The sequence below is a fragment of the Myotis davidii genome, unplaced genomic scaffold (assembly GCF_000327345.1).
Source record: "Myotis davidii unplaced genomic scaffold, ASM32734v1 scaffold62, whole genome shotgun sequence".
Classification (NCBI taxonomy): Eukaryota; Metazoa; Chordata; class Mammalia; order Chiroptera; family Vespertilionidae; genus Myotis; species Myotis davidii.
The window spans coordinates 114789-134034 of NW_006295180.1; positions in this window are offsets into that span (position 1 = coordinate 114789).

Sequence of the window (19246 nt, forward strand, 5' to 3'; positions counted from 1 at the left end):
ATCCTCAGGTCCTAGAAAAGTGCTTTTACATAGGAGAAAATACTTCCGTGTGTGTGTGTGTGTGTGTGTGTGTGTGTGCACGCGCGCGCATGCGTGCATACGTGTATCACTAGGCCCCCCAAGACTGCTCCTAGGTTTGAGGATTCTCTAGGACAGCGGTTCTCAACCTGTAGGTCATGACCCCTTTGGGGGTCGGATGACCCTTTCACAGGGGTCGCCTAAGACCATCAGAAAACACATATATAATTACATATTGTTTTTGTGATTAATCACTATGCTTTAATTATGTTCAATTTGTAATAATGAAAATACATCCTGCATATCAGATATTTACATTATGATTCATAACAGTAGCAAAATTACAGTTATGAAGTAGCAACGAAAATAATTTTATGGTTGGGGGGTCACCACAACATGAGGAACTGTATTAAAGGGTCACGGCATTAGGAAGGTTGAGAACCACTGCTCTAGGAGGACTCATAGAACTCAGCGTATCATCATACTCACAGCTAGGATTGCTCACAGCAAAAGGATATCCAGCTCAATCAGCAAAGGGAAAAAGGGCAGGGGGGGGTAAAATCTGGGGAAACCAGACACAAGCTCCCAGGGTCCTGGCCCTAGGGTGTCACATAGGACACCATGAAAGCATCCAGCAGTGCATTGTGACAATCCAGGTGCAGTGTTGTCTGCCAGGAAACTTCATCAGACTCGGTGCCCAGGGTTTTCACTGCAGGTTGGTCACACAGGTACCTCTGCCCAGCAGGTACCAGAATTTCAGGCTCCCTAAAGAAACCAGGTGTTTGGTATAAACCACACTATTTGCATAAACAGTTTAGGCACATGATTCATTCTTATCCGTCTGGGAATGATAGGAACACTCCCAAATTCCGATTCTTAGATGCCAGCCAAGGGCCAATGCTGCAAGTAGACCTTTCTAAGAACAGTGAATCTGGGCCTGCCACACTCTTTTCTGCAAAGTATGTCTGAACAAGCTGTCACTTTTTCATGACAAAATGAATCACTTTAGAACTCAAGAACAGGTAAGATCAATTAAAGAAAATAAAGTTTGTGGGTTTTTTTGCACATTGGAATCCTGCAGCATAAATTTTGACCTTATTTTCACATATCAATACAGTTTGCATGTTTTTAAAGTGGCCTAGCATAGAAAGAAGATATGGTTATAAACTCACACATTGCCTGGATTCTATACATTTTTTGTAATGTGTTTCTTTTTCTTTCTTCTTTAAAAATTTTTTTTTTTGATTTCAGAGAGGAAGGGAGAGGGAGAGAAAGATAGAAACATCAATGATGAAAGAGAATCATTGATTGGCTGCCTCCTGCACATCCCACAACTGGGGCATGTGCCCTGTCTGGGAATCGAACCATGACCTCCTGGTTCATAGGTAAAACTCAACCATTAAGCCACCACAGTCAGGCTGGAATGTGTTTCTTAAGGTATTCCCAAGAAGCAAAATCTAGATGAAATGTGTCTGTGAGGGGATATTTTGTAACTGCCTTTAGTATAATATCTTTATTTTTTGACTTTTGCTTGTTGAGTACCTCACATATACAAAGAGCTACATATATGCTTATATAGTGTATAAATAATCTACACTAATAAAAGAGAAAGATTCAAATTGACCATACCTTCATGACGCCCACCAGCCAATCAGGAATAACTATACAAATTAGCCTAACAAAGATGGCAGGTTAATTTGTATACACAGGTGCTGAGCTGTCAGGGCGGTGCATTCCACATTGCATGGGAAGGCAGAAAGGCAGCTCCAGGCCAGAGTGAAGGCGGAAAGGTGGCTCGGGCCAGAGCAAAAGCGGTGCTGGCAGCCAGGGTAAGGAAGGTCCATTCTTGCACAAATCTTCATGCATCGGGCCTCTAGTACATCTATAAATGTGAAAAATGGTTCTCTTTTATAGGTATGTGAATAAAAGTCAACTCATATTAAAAATAAGTGTAACTTGTAGCAGATGCTAACTATAACCTGAAGACTATTACTATAGCCACTGTCCTAAAACAGGTTAACATATGTTTATTGAATCTCATTTAGGTACTTGGAATTGTAAATAAATAGTTGGCATGCACTGCATTTGCTTGCTTAAGCTAAAAAGAGGGGAGGAAACATGTGAGCACACACAGAGAAACACACAAACACGTACATACATACACACACACACACACACACACACACACCCTGAAAACCCTCTAGAATTGTTTAGGGTTGGGGGAAGAAAGTTCCTAGTTTTCAGAATCTAGAATTGCTTAGATCAGCCTTCTTAAATGGGATACTTTTATAATACTATTGAGGCTGTGGGGAGATTTCTAGGACACACTCACCAGGAAATTTACGCCAAGTCATTTTCCAAGTTGCATGACTGGAAACAGTAAAGCTGGGGTATAGGATCTGAAATGAGACAGGTAGAGATTTAAGGAAAGTGTTTAACATCTTGATTTGAATATGTTATTTTGTGGTTTTAGAACCTTTGCCCACTAAAGTTTTTTGTTATAAATATCATGTTATGCCTGATAGATATTTCTAGAACATTATTTAAGTGGAGTATGGTAATTTGCTTTTAACTTTTGATGACAATTAATATGGTTTATATATACACACATATATGTATATGCACATACATACATATGTGTATGTGTGTATTTTAGCATCCCATGACTGGTTAAGTGTTTACTTACTGCTACCTTGCTGTAAAATCTCAAATTGACACTTGAGACGTAACATTAACCCTTTCTAAAATAAGCAAACTCAACCCTGGCTCATATTGTGGTCTCATGGCTGATGTAATGGTTAAAAATATTTTAAAGTTGAAAACTAAAAGGAAGAAAAAAACAGTCTTGTGAAAAGCACAATGTGAACACACAAAAATAAAGTGATGAAACACAAGAGTTCTGTATTTCTGCAAGAGTGGCTATTCCTGTAAAATATTATTGCAGAAGTTCTGTGCAAATACTGATTCAACAAGTAGGCAACTTGGAAAGTAAACTTCTAGATGTAAGCCTTGAAAATGAATGCTGGACAGTTTTTCTAGGCTGTAGCACAATTAGACAGACATTTCTAAAATTTTAGCACTGAATCTGCTCTCAAGAGACCTAGGCATAATTTTTCATTGTGCAAACTGGGAAAATAGGCCCATAATTCACCTAAGATCACAGGACTGATTTTGCACCAGTGGAAGAACCCACGGCTCGCACTCCTATGATTGTCTCCATGATATCCTGCTTCCTCCAGTCTCTGCGAGAAGGAATTCAGGCATTAGTTACCTCCTACGGATACAATAGTGTAGTGAAGGAGGTTCTGAATTAACAGCTTTAATCAGAAAGTGATCTTATACCTCTTAAACTGAAGTGGGTCAGGCTTCCTCTGTGATGCTATTTTTAGTTATACTCAGGAGTAAACAGCCAGGGAGGGTAGTACACCTTGCTGGACTTGCCATGGAAACAGGTACTCTCCAAATGTCCATCAAAACGGAAAACATTAATGTTAACTCTGTGTTTTGGCAGAAGAATCCTGGGTCTTTTGAGGTTTGTCTTTTTCTCAAACAAATGCCACTTTGTAACAGACTTCCTTCCGTGGGTTGGCAGACTATCTTGAGTTAGCTGGAGCTGGTGAGCCTCACGTATACAGATGGCCCGTGCAGCTTGAATTTAGGGCAGCAGTTTGAATATAGTTGCAAATGCTATATTAAAACCTGAGGAGTGTTTTTGGTGTGTGGTGATATATTCTTAAAACACTGGTGGGTTGCTTGTGCCTGGGATTTTCAATGACAGTTGACTCCTTAAATAGAACCTGGTTGCCTTCTCTCTCTGCGGCAGACGGTTGGGACAGTGTGGTCACCCAGTCTGAGCCACTGGGAGGCACCTGTGGGGACCAGTTGAGGAGCGCTGCCTGTCCCCTGAGATGTGCCTGCAGCCTTGGAGTGTATTTCCCTCCCCTGTCCCTTGGGTGCTCAGCCCCCTGTGGAGTAGTGAGACAGTATCTCTGCTGCATTCCTTGCCAGTAGGTTTAATGGGAAGTCACATCCAAGTGTGCTTGTGTTTCATGTGTATCTGGTGAGGAGAAGCCCACTCTCTGAGCATAGCTTGAGCATCTCAGCAGGTGAACGTAGTCCTGGCTTTACCTCCAAAATGAGAAACTTAGTTTTTAATTGCACAGGCAGTCTATTTCATAAATAACCTCTAGTTTCATGTTGGGGTCACTCCCACCCCTTCTCATACCCCTGTAAAGCCAGGCTGGCACCTTCCAACAAATAACTATCATAACTCAATACTGCATTAACTTATTTATTGAGGGGCAGCAGTAAAATTGAAATTAGTATGAAATGTTTTGCTTCCTGGGTTAGAGTGAGAATGAATCAACTTTCTGGCCATAGTAAGAATGTGCTCTTACTGGATTTCCTTACCAGGACCCATAGGATTTAACAAAATTCTTTCTATCATTCTTGCTCCACCCGTAACCAATAATTCCCAATATACTCAAGGAAATGGACATTTACAGATGCCGGAATAAAGTGGAAATAGTGACTGGAATAAAGAGGAAAGCTTTTTTTTTTGGCTCAATCAATGTTTTCAACTTGCCTGTGATAAAACTCAGCCTTTGCTGGAGAAGACTGTCACATACACCATCTGGTAGAGCAATTCACAAAACCTCTGGCTGGGACACTCCCAGCATCCTCTGGTTGAAATAGGACCACAGTGTGATCAGACCTTTGTCCCATGCTCTGGAGTCCCAGGGCCAAAAGCAAAGGGAAACACTGAACATCAGAGAAAGGCCGTCCCCTCGGTAATAAGTTTACCATGTGGTTCCGCGATGTCTGACAGCATCTGTGGGGGTGGAGGCCAGAGAGATGACCATGTATCTAGTCTGTTGCTTTTCGTTTACAATACAGAAAATAAAAATAGAAATGACCACACTATGTTTCTGTGATCTGTACACTTGTAGCACAACTGACTGACGATACGATTTGGCATTTTATGTCCACCAAAGAGATATTCTCCACCTGCCCAGCACTACAATAGAAAACATTCTCCTGGTAAATCCAATTAATGGAAAAAAATCATGTTCGTGTGTCGCATGCTAGTTTGCAGTAAATGATGGATTAAAAGATTATCTAAAACTCATGTTTACATGCTTCCCCCTCCTTAGCTGCCATGTAAGTACTTAACTATAACGAAATATCTGCTTCAGAAACTTCTCAGTTCCCAAATTTTAAATATGTGGTGTGTTTTTCCCCCTACTTATTTCAGAGAGAGAGGGAGAGGGAGAGATAGATAGAAATACCAATGATGAGAGAGAATCATCCATCGGCTGCCTCCTGCATGACCCCCCACTAGGGATTGAGCCACAACCTGGGCATATGCCCTGACTGGGAATTGAACCTAAACCTCTTAATTCACGGGTTGACACTCAACCACTGAGACACACCGGCCTGGCTTTAAAAAATCCTTCTTCTTTCTCTTCAGGCTAAATTTTAGTCAATTCTACCTTAGGATAAAGCCATAAATTTCAGAAATATGTTAAACTAAAAGAGCAATCCAGTTTTAAAGACAGCAGTTCCATTCTCCTAATTTAGAACAATATTTTTTTAAAAAGGGATATATTCTGTGCTTTTAGATGTTTTATTATTTGTTCTTATAAAATTCATGGTTTCTTTTCTCTTTTTGGGGGGTAAGTTTTATCATACAGAAAAAACAATAGTCTGGTTTCAAACATGGGTCTGAGAGTCTTTTTGGACATTTCTTTTTGGCAAGTCATAAACAATATATCTAATGATCTAAGGAAAGCTAAAATTGTTATGTTTTCAATTGATATAAAAGTTACCTTTCTTGATCTAATCCACATTGGTACCTATCTTTATGTATCAACCAAATAGATATTATCTTAAAGACCTCTGAGTGTTAGAGGAAATCAAGTATAAAAAACTACTTGGAATGCACTTGGGACATGCTATGGACTCAATGTTTGAAATCTTACTACCCAAAGTAATGGTATTAGAAGATGGGGCCTTTGGGAGGGATTGAGCTCATGAGGGTGAAGCCCTCCTGAGTGGGATTAGTGCCCTATAGAATCCTAGAGAGCTCGATTGTCCTTTCCACCATGTGAAGACGCAGTGAAAAAATGTCCATGAATCAGGGTGTGGGCCTTCCTTACCAGACACTGCATCTGCCAGCGCATTGACCTTAGGCTTTCTAGCTTCCAGAATTGTGAGAAACAGATTTCTGCTGTTTATAAGCCACTCTGTCTGTGGTCTTTTTATTATAAGCTTAAACAGACTAAGACAGAACAGCAACATCAAATCTCAACACTGTCATAGTTAACAAGTCTCCACCAAAGCTTTGGCTCTGACTTTTTTTCAGACTACATCTACTGCAGCCTACCAGCTTTCACACACCTATTGGTCTTTGTCTCGCCTTTGAAGCAAGGTTGACTTGTAGCTGTACTGCCTATCAGCTTTGATCCTTTAAAAGCTGACTTCTCACTTGTACTTTAGATCGGATAGTGTTGTCTAACCAGGCTGAAGTATTAATATTGATAATGTCTTCATGTGATCAAAGTGTTTTGATGTGAGTATGGCCCCTCTTGAGGGTCCTGAGCAATTTAAAATAGCCCATGAGGTGTGTATTGGAAATAGAAGTGCATTGCTACTTCCAAAGAATGCTGTGCTGTATGCCTTTTAGTCTTTCCTTTTAATTATATAAAAAAAAAATCTGAACAATTATATTCAAAAACCAGTAATGCAGGCACCATGGTCTATTTTCTTTTGGTTATTTGTAAGATAAATCATCTTGTCAACAATTAAAATAGTGCCCAGAATGAACTTGGGAAGGTGAGCTCCCTTATTTTCATATATCTTAAGATATGACAGCAAAGGTTACAACAGGTTTTTGGGTCATTGCTGATCTTGATAAAATTTAAGTAGTTCCTACAGGCACCTACTCTTCATCCCAAGGTCTTGCAGTGTGCTTGTGGTTCAGGATTAAACATTTTTCTCAGAGCAATTTTGTTATTTTAAATGATTTAAAATTTTTGAATCTTGTATGCAAATAGTTTGATATTTTTAAAAAATGTCTTTCCTTCCAAATGTTATTTTTCACGACAGACAGAAGAATTTGACAGACCAAGAAAAAAAGAAAATAACTGAGCTGTGGCAGTGAAGACCAACTTTTGGGTGTTTGTTAACAAGCATCACTGGGAAGTCTTATCCATTCTGATACAAAGCTACAGTGTTAACTCAGATAGCTGAGCAGGTTTTAATAAAGATACCACATGATGAGCACCTTGAACCTCTCCTACCTGAATGGGGCAAAGTTGGAAAAAGACAGTTTATTTTATGGAACAGTTTCTAATGTGCCCATGCGACTAGCCCTCAGGGCAGGAGGAATTTCATTCAACATGTTCTTCTGTTATCATGCTGACAGTCAAGACAGAGGGTCAAGAGAAGAAGATGTAGAAATGGCCGGTGGGCAGCAATAGGTCCTCCTCTTCAAAACTTGCCAAGGAAAAAAGAGGGAAATAAGTTGTCATTCAAGACCCTGCTGGCACTGCTCTGCTTTCAGGGGAACTGGCCCAGTGATACTTAGTGAAGGTTAACTTACCTCAGTTTCTCCACGGGAAATGTTCTTTCTTCCCTGCTATGCTGTTGCTAAGGCAAAGGGTGGAAGGCACTCCCGGGCACTGAAGGAAACTGGACAATGAAAAGAAACCGTGGCTGTTTTTTGTCGTCCTATGTTATTGTCTGAATGGTTTCCCCCAAAAGATACAATGAAGTCCTAATCCCCAGAACCTGTGAATGTGACCTAATTTAGAAAAAGGGTCTTTGCAGATATAATCAGGCTGAGTCCATACTGGATTGGGGTGGGCCCTAATGCAATGACTGATGTCTTTAACAGAAGAGAAACAGAGACACAGGCACACACAGGGAGAATGCCATGTGGAGATGGAGACTTGGAGTGGTGCACCCTCGGACAAAGGATGCCCAGGGTGCCAGCGTCCGGCAGGAGGCAGGAGAGAAGCAGGAAGCAGATTCTCTCTCAGAGTCTCCAGTAGGAACCAACCCTGCCCACGCCTTGATTCCAGACTTCTAGCTCCCAGAGCAGCGAGAGAATAAATTTCTATTCTTTAAAGCCACCCGGTTTATGGCTACAGCAGGCACATGAAATGAATACAGCAAGGGAGTAACAGTGCTCAGCTTTCTTCCTTCTTTTCCACAGACCAGCAGCCAACAGAAAAGGAGCGGCAGTGTCTTTCTGCTTCAAGACTCAGAGCAGGGACTGGGCTCTGAAGTCGGTGAGGGCACAAATCACCACCACTAGGAAGTAGGGCCACCTTGCATCCAGTCTTGCTACATGCCTGGCTCTGTCTGAAGGGCTTCACGTATTGAAACAACAATCCTGCGAGGCTGCCCAGATCTCATAGAAGAGGAATCTGTGGCTCAAATTTAGTGAGTTGTCCTGATCGCAGGTGGAGAAGCTGGTTAGGAACTTCAATTCTGCACCTCCAAATAGGATGCCGTCTTCTTAGCTATCGTATTGAGAAATATTTGATGGCTCCTCACATATAGGCACAAGGGGTGGTTTCTGAGGGTAGTAGGGGCAACAACAGAAAAAATGGAAAGGTATTAAAGGAAACTCATTGTTAAATTGTGAAGAGGAATAAAGAGGAGACAGAGAGCAGTGGTGACATTTTCACATTTCTTTATTTTGGTGACATTTTAAGTAACACATTAAGTTTTCTGTGAAATGTGGATGATTTAGCTGTCCACTTAAAACTAATGAGCCAAGTCTCTATCTAGTCAGTGAATGTGTGTAGGACAAAAAAGTCTAAAACCACATTGACTCTGATTTTGCTGTAGTGAAATGGTCTTGTTCCTCTCATGAAGTCCCTAGTCTGTCCTGAAAGAGGAATCAATGTGTCCACACTAAAAGGTTTGCTTTTGATTCATAGGGCAGCCAAAGGAAGCCAAGAAGTAAAAGTCTCATATATAAATATAAAAATTGTACATGCATAAGCTTATATAAAAAGCATCAGCCCTGCACAGTAAGAACCAGTAGATTGCACCTCTGAGTTTCCATGCAAATGCATGTGGTATCCCCTGCATATTTAATTGACCATGCGCTTATGCCTGTGCACAAGTCATAGATGTGCCTTTGCTTGTTTCTGAACTGTTCACAATCCAAACAAAACTGTAAGATATGTTGAAGTTCAGACTATGGAGGAGACTTGAGCTCCTCTGAGTAATACATCTTTCTTTGTCCTGACCGCAATCCCAGGCTGAACACATTCTATGGAAGGAATTAAGTGGTTTGTCAGCAGTCATTCTGAGTATCATCTGGAGTAGTCATGTGGTAGAGTTTTCGGGCTGTTTCCCCATCCGCTTTCTCCTCTTATGTTTACTTCTGGACTACATTTCCCAGCCTCCCTTGCAATTAGGTGGGTCCACGTGACTGGGTTTTAGCCTATGGGTTATAAGGATATGAGTGAAAGTGATTTGTGCTATTCTGGTCCACAGGTTTTAAGAAGTGGGTGTTTACCACCCATATTCTTTTTCTTCTTCTTTTCCACCCCCTCCCCACCCCCCCACCATCCCCATGTATCTAGTATCTAGATTAAGAGGAGGTGATCCAAAATATGGAAGGGGCTTGGGTCCCTGAGTCACCAGGTGCAGATGAATCATTCATCAACCAGGACTATTCACCGCAGGCAGTTAAGTGGGCAATGAGCATGGAACATACTACTATTGCATTAATCCAGGGAGATTTGGGGACTTTTTAAAATTTATTTTTATCATAATCGAACTACTCAAAATGTGGTCCACAAACTGGTGCTAAGTCATGAACAATTTGTTATTAACTACCCACAAGAAGAGAAGAGTAGAAATCTGAGAGTAGACATTAAGAAGCTTTGATAACAATTTGACACTGCTGTTACCTCTAAATATGCAACGAGTGGATTCATCTTGCTGAACAGAGTATAACCAGTTTGGGTACTGACGAAAAACTTAAATGCGTGTGAGTTGCCTATGGCTCAAACAACATACTAGCCACGTGCAGTGAGTGGGATCACAAGTTGTTTTTCACATATTGGAAATAACAAAGAAAAAAATTCATTCTTCACTACAGTGGTGTGAGAAACTCTAGTCTAGCATACCACAATAAGTACAAATCACCAAGTGAAACTTTGGCAGGCCACCCTAACCTTCTGCCTAGCTAACTGCATTTGCCATCTAATTCTACCTCCCAAATGATTATTCCACATGTATTTTTCCCCTTTCCATTTCCCCAGCCTTCGATTAGGCCTCGACCTCTTTCACATGGACTATTGCTGATTATTCTTCTCTTCCTTCCCCTCCTCTGCAGCCCCTGGCTGTCACCTCATGAACCTCCTTGAATGAAAATCTGACCAGAGCATGCCCTACTTGAAAACCTTCCATAACTTCTATTGTTTCTAAAATAACTTTGATTTAAGATTGGATACTAATTAAAATTTTAGCCTTGTAGCTGCTGCTCTCTCTTTTGCAAACTTTGCTCAAGTGATTGTTGAAATCTCATAAACGTGCTCTGCTGAGTTATGTCTGTGCATGTGCTTGTCTCTACCTAGAACCTCTTCTTTCCTTCCCTCTACAACCCAGTGGAAAGGAATTGTCATTCTTTAAAACCACCTGAAATACCCGAAATAATTTCAGGGTAATTTCTCCCAAGTAGAATTAAGCACTCTTTTCTCTGTACTGCTCTCATAGCTCATGAATCTTTCCACTATTTCACTTATCATTTAGTATTTAGTTTAGTTATCTTTTATCTCACCCCACGAAGCTTTATAACTATGGTGCTGCTCATAGGGTCTGGCCCACAGAAGGCAAGGCAATCTGTACATGTTGAATGAATAAGTGAATGAATGCTGTAATAAATAACTTGACTTATTAAGCAACTGCCCTTTGCCCTCACTCTTGCTATTTACAAGTCTTTTCAGCCTGTCTGACATCAGCTTTCTTCCAATTTGTAATGTAAATGCAACAACACAGATGGGTATTATTAACATAAGAGATGAACAGATAGCAGCTGGATTCATGCTTTGGATGTATGAACACATTAAGTAAGCTTCTAAGGACTTTTAAATAACTCATTTCATAGGGCACAGTCTGTTTGGGCCAAGGCAGTCTTTTTCCAGAATTCCTGAAGCCAGTCTCCTGGCCAGGGTGGCTGTGTTGGTGAGAGTCAATATTGGCCTGGCAGCCCACACTTCTGCATAGAAAGACGAGGAATAGAAGAGATCATTGATGATAATAGCAAGTGCCCTCCAGGTGTTGGAAGACAGCAACCGGAAAGATAATTTGAAACCTCTTGGGCAGAGCTTCAGAGTCCTTTGAAATGTAGTCAGCATGTTCATCATCACTTCTGGAAGGGCCTCAGGCCACTTGTGGCCTGTTTTCCTGACACTGATCTGATCCTATCTGCTAATAGGGATTTAAGTGGAAAGCTGCCGGAATTCTCTTTTGTGATTCCAAGGTGGATGCTTAACCCATTAATAGTGTTCTGTCAATTCCTTAACTTCAAGAGGGTAGCAATTATCTTCCCTTCATCTGGAGTCAACCTAAATGCAGGACCTGTTCCCGTCACTGCTGGGAGCCTGTAACTCCTGTTTATCAGTATGTCCCGTAGACCCGCAGAGGTCATTTTCCTTGTCACTCTACACTTTTGAATTTAATGGGATCCTAAGAAATGCCATTATAAAGATCTTGGAACTTGATCTATTCTTGCATTCTTTTGTACTTTTAGGACCATACAACCCTTAAAGATACTTAAAGTTGTATTTGATTGAACTTTGGACTCTTTACATGGCTTTGTCTGACTTGAGGTAACAACTTAAGGGGCCATTCTACAGATAATTCTCTTGTGTTAGAAGCACCATCTAACTGATGTGTTTACATTTAGCAATTTCCATTTCCTTTATTGAAACAATAAATAAATTAATCAACCATATCAGTATGATTAAATAACATGCAATAAACACTCAACAGGAATACCTACTTGAGCAATACAAATATTTTAGGGTCACAGTTAAATAATGGCAATTTCACATGGTTCAATCCAATACATTTATTCTACAAGGTGGAGTATTTTGAATGGCATGGTTAGGATCCGGTCTGTGTGTTTTTTTTTAGCCTTACAATTCAAATGAGAGACTCTGCCTTTGCCCAGAAGCAGAGTAAAGGCAATATTCTTCAGGGCCACTCACACCCTGACCCTTTAGGCCCCATGATGAATTGTGAAATGGACAACAGTGATCTTTCCTGCTGGCCAGGCTTCCTCCCGAGTCCTGCACTACTCTGACCTCCTGCTGAGTACCTCCCCTCATCTCCTCTAGACACACAGACCTTTGGCCACCCTTGGGTTGACTCACAGTGTAGACAGTACTGTCAGTTGTTTTCTGTTCACAGCAGCCACTCCCCACACCTGACCTGTGGAGTGGCTTTGGCCTGTTTCAAAGAAATTGATTGAGGCATGGATTTAGAAAACCCTGGAGGAAATAACTTAATTTTCCATAAGGCTCAGGCTTTCTTCGGCCATGTAAAGTGAATAATTATAATACTAACTGCTGTACAATTGCTCCTGTTTGCCCAAAATATCTGGCCAGAGTTTGTCTGGTGCCTATAAGTTGCCCAGCAGTGAAAGCCTCTGCCGGTAGACATATAAGTCAGTTGAAATGGCCACAAAATGTTGTGCTAAATCCACTCAGCCCTCTATATGCCGGGTCCTTGGTCACACTTCTGTTCTTACCTCAGCTCCGCACCTTGACTGTGGCCTCTGGCCTGACTCTTGGTGCCCGCCTCGCCAGATCAGTCATGGTGATTGTGCTGCTTGCTTATGAAATTGCCTCCGGGGTCACAGACAATCTTGGATCCCAGTTACTGGCCCAGTGGGCCCAGAATTGACCTCTGTCAATACCCAATGTGCCAGAATCTGACATGGTTAGAAAGCTGTGACACATTTGTGACATTCTTTTCATTCAGATATCTTGAATATTGACTTACTAGTTTATTTTGCATTTATAGAATAAACTCTCAGGGTCTAGATAAATGGGTGTGGCAGAAGTGCAATATAATAAGGTTCAGAAACAACAACCACACAAAGATAACAGCAGCAACCCTCCCCTTCCTCGATTTTATAGCCATTGAATATTTCTTGAAATTAGGGACTTGGTTTATTCCACAAGGATTACACACATCTAGTTGGTTTTGTTTGTTTATTTAATTTTGAAGAGAACTTTAAATAAAGAAAAACTTTATTCTAACAGTCTAACCTTGCCCCTGGAACTTTCCACTTCTTATTTTAGAAAATATGCCATTTCCAAAAGTAAGTGCAAAGGAGACTGACATTAATTTCCAAATCACATTCCATGGAAGGTAATTTTGAGCTCTTTATCAGCAACAAGTTATTATGTATAAGAAGATACACTGTTTGTAATGTATTTTCCACCAAAGACCTCACAGCAGTTTATAGACATGATCTCATTTGGTTTTATAACAGTCTACAAGATAAGACTGAAACAGATTCTATTTCTTTTTGAGATATTTAGGTAACAGATATTGAAGTAATCAAATTGACACCCCCACACCAAGTCACTATATTGCATACATATTGGAAACAAGAATCTCTGTTTTGACTCCAAACTTCTTAGTTTATATTTGCTAACCAACATTGCAAGTGGCTGAACATCAAACTATCACAGCAGCCATCTTAAATTAGAATAATTTAGTGTAAACAAAGAGGCCATGAGTAATGTGCTTTGTGCAGCAAACAAGTGCTCCGTTTGAGAATACCACCCGATTATGTTGCATACCAGGTATACAGAAAACAACACAGACATTCAAAAGTAATTCCTTAGCTTATAAGAGGGGAAGGTCTATTGGTTTCAACCATGAAGATGTTGCTCTCTCCCTTTGCTGTTTAATAACGGCTTTGTATTCTGCAAGTATGTGGAGAGCGGCTACAGCATTTGGACAGGTTCAAGCCTGGGACTAATGAGAGGGCACGATCCTCTTGTGGCAAAGCCATGTGCAAGTCCCAGCACAATTACAGCCAAAGGCTATAGTTCAGTGGTTCTCAGCCTTGGCTGCACATTAGATCACTTGGGAATCTTTTTAAATAAAAAGATTCCCAGGTGATTCTAAAGTGCAGCCAAGGTTGAGAACCACTGCGTTAGGGCATCATCGTAAAGTAAAATTGGGGTCAGGTGTGGATAGAGGGCTTGCGTGTGATCTACCAATCACAGCCGCTGTATGTCTGAACCTGTGGTCCCACGTGGCTGAGTGATGTGGGCTTGATAGAGTTCAGGTGCATGTAATTGAGTAGATTTGAAACCCGTGAGAACGTTGCAAACATCTTGACCATGCCCTTACTTTGCCTCATGGAATCTGGCTATAAAATAAAGACTTGGCTTATAGGCTGTGACGCTGTCTCTCCATCTGAGAGGGCAGCGTCCCTCCCAGACCGAGCTTTATTCTCTTGTCTGTCTTTTCTTAATCCTTCACTGCCCCTGTCAGGCTCACCAAACCTGGCTGTGTTGGCGTGGCACACAAGTACTTACTGAGCATCTACTATAAGTTTAGCCATGACTCGGGCTCTGCCTGAATTCAGAGCTGATGCTAGGCATGATGGCAGTACAGCAGAAGTGTGTACTCTCCCCAGGTTTGCAAATTAAACAGATGATACAGAATTCTGGTAGTGGGCTTCCCCACTAGCATATACGGGCCTTGTCTGCATGTAGATGAAGCTCTAAATCTAGCTGATCCATTGTGTTCATTGTGCCCTATAGTTGTAGAGCTTAGTCGTTATAGGCACTGACTCTGATAGACTGCCCGGGTTCAAATTCCAGCTTCACTGTTTACCAGATATGGGGCTTTGAGCAAGTTACTTAACCTCGGTTTTCTCATTTGCAAAATAGGGATAAAAGTATCTACCTCAGAAGATGAATGAGAGTTATTAAGTGAAAAGTGCTTAGGATGATACCTAGTGCATAGTAGGTGCTATGTAAGTGTTGGCTGCATTATTATTATCTCTGTTATTATCTATAATTTGGAACAGAACAGTTTTACTAGCAAGTGAGTTACTCTCTCAAAGGACCCAATACAATGACAGTCTGGAGTAAGTGGACTGTTGAGAGATACAAAGCAAAATTGCAGATGAGACACTAAAGGTGTGTGGTAAACACATGGCAAAAATAACAGGATTGTCTGACGGTGTGTCAAAGGTGTAATGGCCAACATACTGAAATGGTATCTGCAGACTGAAAGATGAAGCAGGCAACTCCATAGACTATAATACAATTTATTATAGGTAATTTGCTTAAGGAAGATTGGGCTGGGGCAGACAGACAGCCCAACAGTTTTGCATAAATTATTCTCCATTACCAGACCCCTGTTATCAAAGTCCTTCTTTGATAGTATAAGTCAGGTGCTAATGATTGACAAGACAAAGGGACAAAAAATGAAGTAGCATCAGGGGCCATACCTCCAGGTGTTCTTGTGATAGATAATTGCTTATAATTGATACTATTGCCAGCTTGATATTTATCTTGGTTGTCATGGCATTCCAGCTGTTGCTAACGAAAATATTTATGGCTAGATTTTAGGGAACACAGATAATTATCACCTAGAAAGATTTGATGTACTTGCTAAGGACAGTGACATTGGTCAAAGGTCACAGCATGAAACTAAAAAATGAAATGAAATCCCGGACACAGAGATGGAGCTGGTTTGTTTAGTTTATATCTACATCTATACAAGGAGTTTGTTGAGTTCCTCAAGGCAATGAAAATTAGAAATGAGTTCTTAAAAAAAATGAACATCTCAACTAAAGCTCACTGGGTCTTTTTTCCATTGCTTAAGTAGAAGAGAGTCTGATAGAAAAGTTACTATTATAGACAGTAGTGTTTTGCAGTGAGAAAGCATTTAAATAGCTGAATTACCTTAGATAAGTCATTTAAAATGCTATTTTCTTTTTCCTCATGGACTCAACAGGAGTTTTCTACATATTTGAAGTGTGTTGCAGTCAGTAAGAAGGGCTTGGGAATATTTCACATAAAGAGTACTCAATATAATATGATGCATGCATGAATGTAAAATTCATCTATACTCATATTTGAAAGGCAAACAACTTTCTGGTGGATTCTACATCAATTTTATTTCATTTTGTTTTAACATATACTTATGCAACAAATATAAATTGTAAAATGGTGGCCAAACAAAGATGAACATGACAACATCTGTGCCCTTAAGGAATTCACAGTCAAAAGGAAAAGCTAAAACCTGCACTGCATTAACCCACAAGTGCTAACCACAGGCACAGTATAGGATCAATAGAGATAGGGTTTCCTGTCATACGCAAGGCCCATTTAATTCTCCTTTCGGCAGGGTGGGGAGGGCAGGTTGGGACTGAAGGAACAGGATACAGACAAGTTCCACTAAGTGAGCGCTTACTGGGCACATTAGAAAACATTCTCCTTTGACCCGCTACACCAACTCAGTGATCACTGTGCTTATCAGTACATTTTTAAATGGAGAAATTGGCAGTAGATCTATTGGCTCTGGTTGTGTAGCTAGCAATGGTCAGAATTAGTTTCTACTAATTTCTGTTCCATCCTGGAGCCCTTAGCATCCTTCCTGTTGCCCCCCACTGTCACATCAATGTAGGGTATGATCCTTCCCAGAAGTGCCAAATCATCTGGACAGCCTTGATCCAACACTTTTGAGCCAAATAATAAAATGATCACTTGACCAATAATTTAGGAAAAAGAAATTTGTGAAATAGGGGGGAAAAGAAGACAATCAAAGACTTAGAACTGACCATTGTGTCCCAGTGAATATTTATTTTACTCAATGTTTGTCTTACAAAAATATGAGCAAATAGATAAAACTCAGCCACCCATTTTTGATAATATAAAATTCTTGATAAAACATAGATAGGATGTTTGAATTGTGCAAATGTTAAGGTGATGCCTTAGTATTTTTATCTTGATACTTAAAAATTATGCTTGAATTAAATACAATATTTACATACTTTTAAATAGAAAGAGAAGAAATTAATGAATTACTAGGCAGTTTTGTCTGCCAAAAAATAGTCATTTTTAACAGTAGCAGAGAATTTCTGTTTTGTGGGTCAAACACAGTCTTAATACCAGAATGGTGAAAAGTCACTCCTAATTCTGCTCTCAAGTGTTACCTTTATTTTAAAAATTACATTCAGTTGTTTCGTGTGGTTGTTTTTTGCTTTTTGTTAATCCTCAATGGAGGATATTTTTGCCATTGATTTTTTAGAGAGAGAGGAAAGGAGGGTGAGGGAGAGAGAGAGAGAGAGAGATCAACTGTTTGCCTACTACATGCACCCCACACACGCTGACCCAGGGACCTGGGGGAAACCTCAACCCAGGTACCTGCTCTTGACTTGATTCAAACCCAGGACCCTTCAGTCCTCAGGCCAACTCTAACCACTGAGCAACGTCAGCCAGGGATGTTTCTTGTTTCTAATGAATATCAAAGCAATTAAGAAAATCAACCATCCTTCTATATACTCTAATGTAAATCAAGAGTTTTAATAAAGAAATAAAAAAAGAAATTATTGTACCAGCAGAACAGATATTTATTTGTAATAAAAGTTATAAGCATACAAGTGGGGGCATGATAGAGGCACAAAAGAAAGGGAGCCTATAGCTGTGCAAAATTTGAGATGTGCCTAAGCAGCACTAAGACACTTAGATTTAGTTAAACTGATAATTTGATAATAATCACTATTCATTTGATTGATATATTAGACTATTAATGTGGATTATTTAGGTAAAAAAAAAAGTTCTTTCCAGAATTAGGGTAATTTTCATTGGCCATCATCATTGATTCAATTAACTGGTTAATTGACCAGATCATTATTTTACTCGGGGCTGTTGAGCACTTTCTGATGCAGCCAGGCTGGGAGAAATGGAGGAGGCACTTCTGCCAGAAGCACCATTGCTACTGCTGCCTGAGACTTGAGGAGCAAGTGAAGGCCAATATTGACTCCGATTTTTCTAATGCCCTTCTTCTTAGCAGCGAGAACCAACTTCCATCAATTAAATTAGATTCTTCTGAACTTTAAGCTATGCGCTCAGAGTTCCAAAAGGCATATTCAGGCTTTTAAGGTACCCACAACCAGAATAGTGGCAGACACATGGCTGGCACTGAGCAAATAATTGCTGAATTAACAAATAAATGAATGAATGAATTTACAGATATTTAAGCCCTCAGTTTTAAATATTTCATTAGATACACAAAAACACTTAGTATATTTTATTTAATAGAGCTTTTGTACAAAAAGAATCTTAATTCATTACATCTGTTATCTTTAAATAATTCTAATGCAATATAAAGAAAATAATTACAATCATTCTGTTCATTTTTCAAAATTCCCACCATGAAGTGACTGGTCAGAGTAAATCCAGAGTAAACAGTCAGAAATAGAACCTTCCCTTAGGCCAGCATTTCACAATCTACTTCTCCATGGCTTGTTAATTTGTAATTTGTAAACTAGCAATAGAAAAGCCTAAAGAAAATACAAAAAGAAAATAAAAGATTTATTTGAACTACCCTTAGGTTCTTTACATATATCACTGCTTTCTTGATTATCTCAGCTCAATAGGGCAAGAAATCAACAAATCCAGGCAATATTATTTTCATTTTGGTCAATTAATAAATCTCTCTCTCTCTCTCTCTCTCTCTCTCCATATATATATATATGTTAACCAGAGCTAGTAATTGGTAAGTTGACTTCTTTGAGTTGCATTTCCCTACTCCGAGAGTAACGTGGCAAAAAAAAAAAACCTAAGTAGTCTACAAACTGGATAACTGTCCCATTAATAATTATTGTAGGGGGCCTCTGGATAGGTCATAGCAACATCTTGATGGGGGACTAAAAAGTGGTCCCTACAATATATCCATGTTCTAATCCATGGAACCTGTGAATGTTACCTTACCAGGTATATGGCAGAAAGGGGGCTTTGCAGATGTGATTAAGGATCTTGTAACGGGAAGATTATCCTGGGTTATCCAGATAGGCTCTAAATGTAGTCACTTGTCTCCTTGTAAGAAGGAGGCAGAAAGAGATTTGACATACAGAGAAGGTGATGCAGAGACAGAGCAGAGAGCCATTTGAAGATGTTAACCTTGGAGATCTAAGTGATGCAGCCACAAGCCCAGG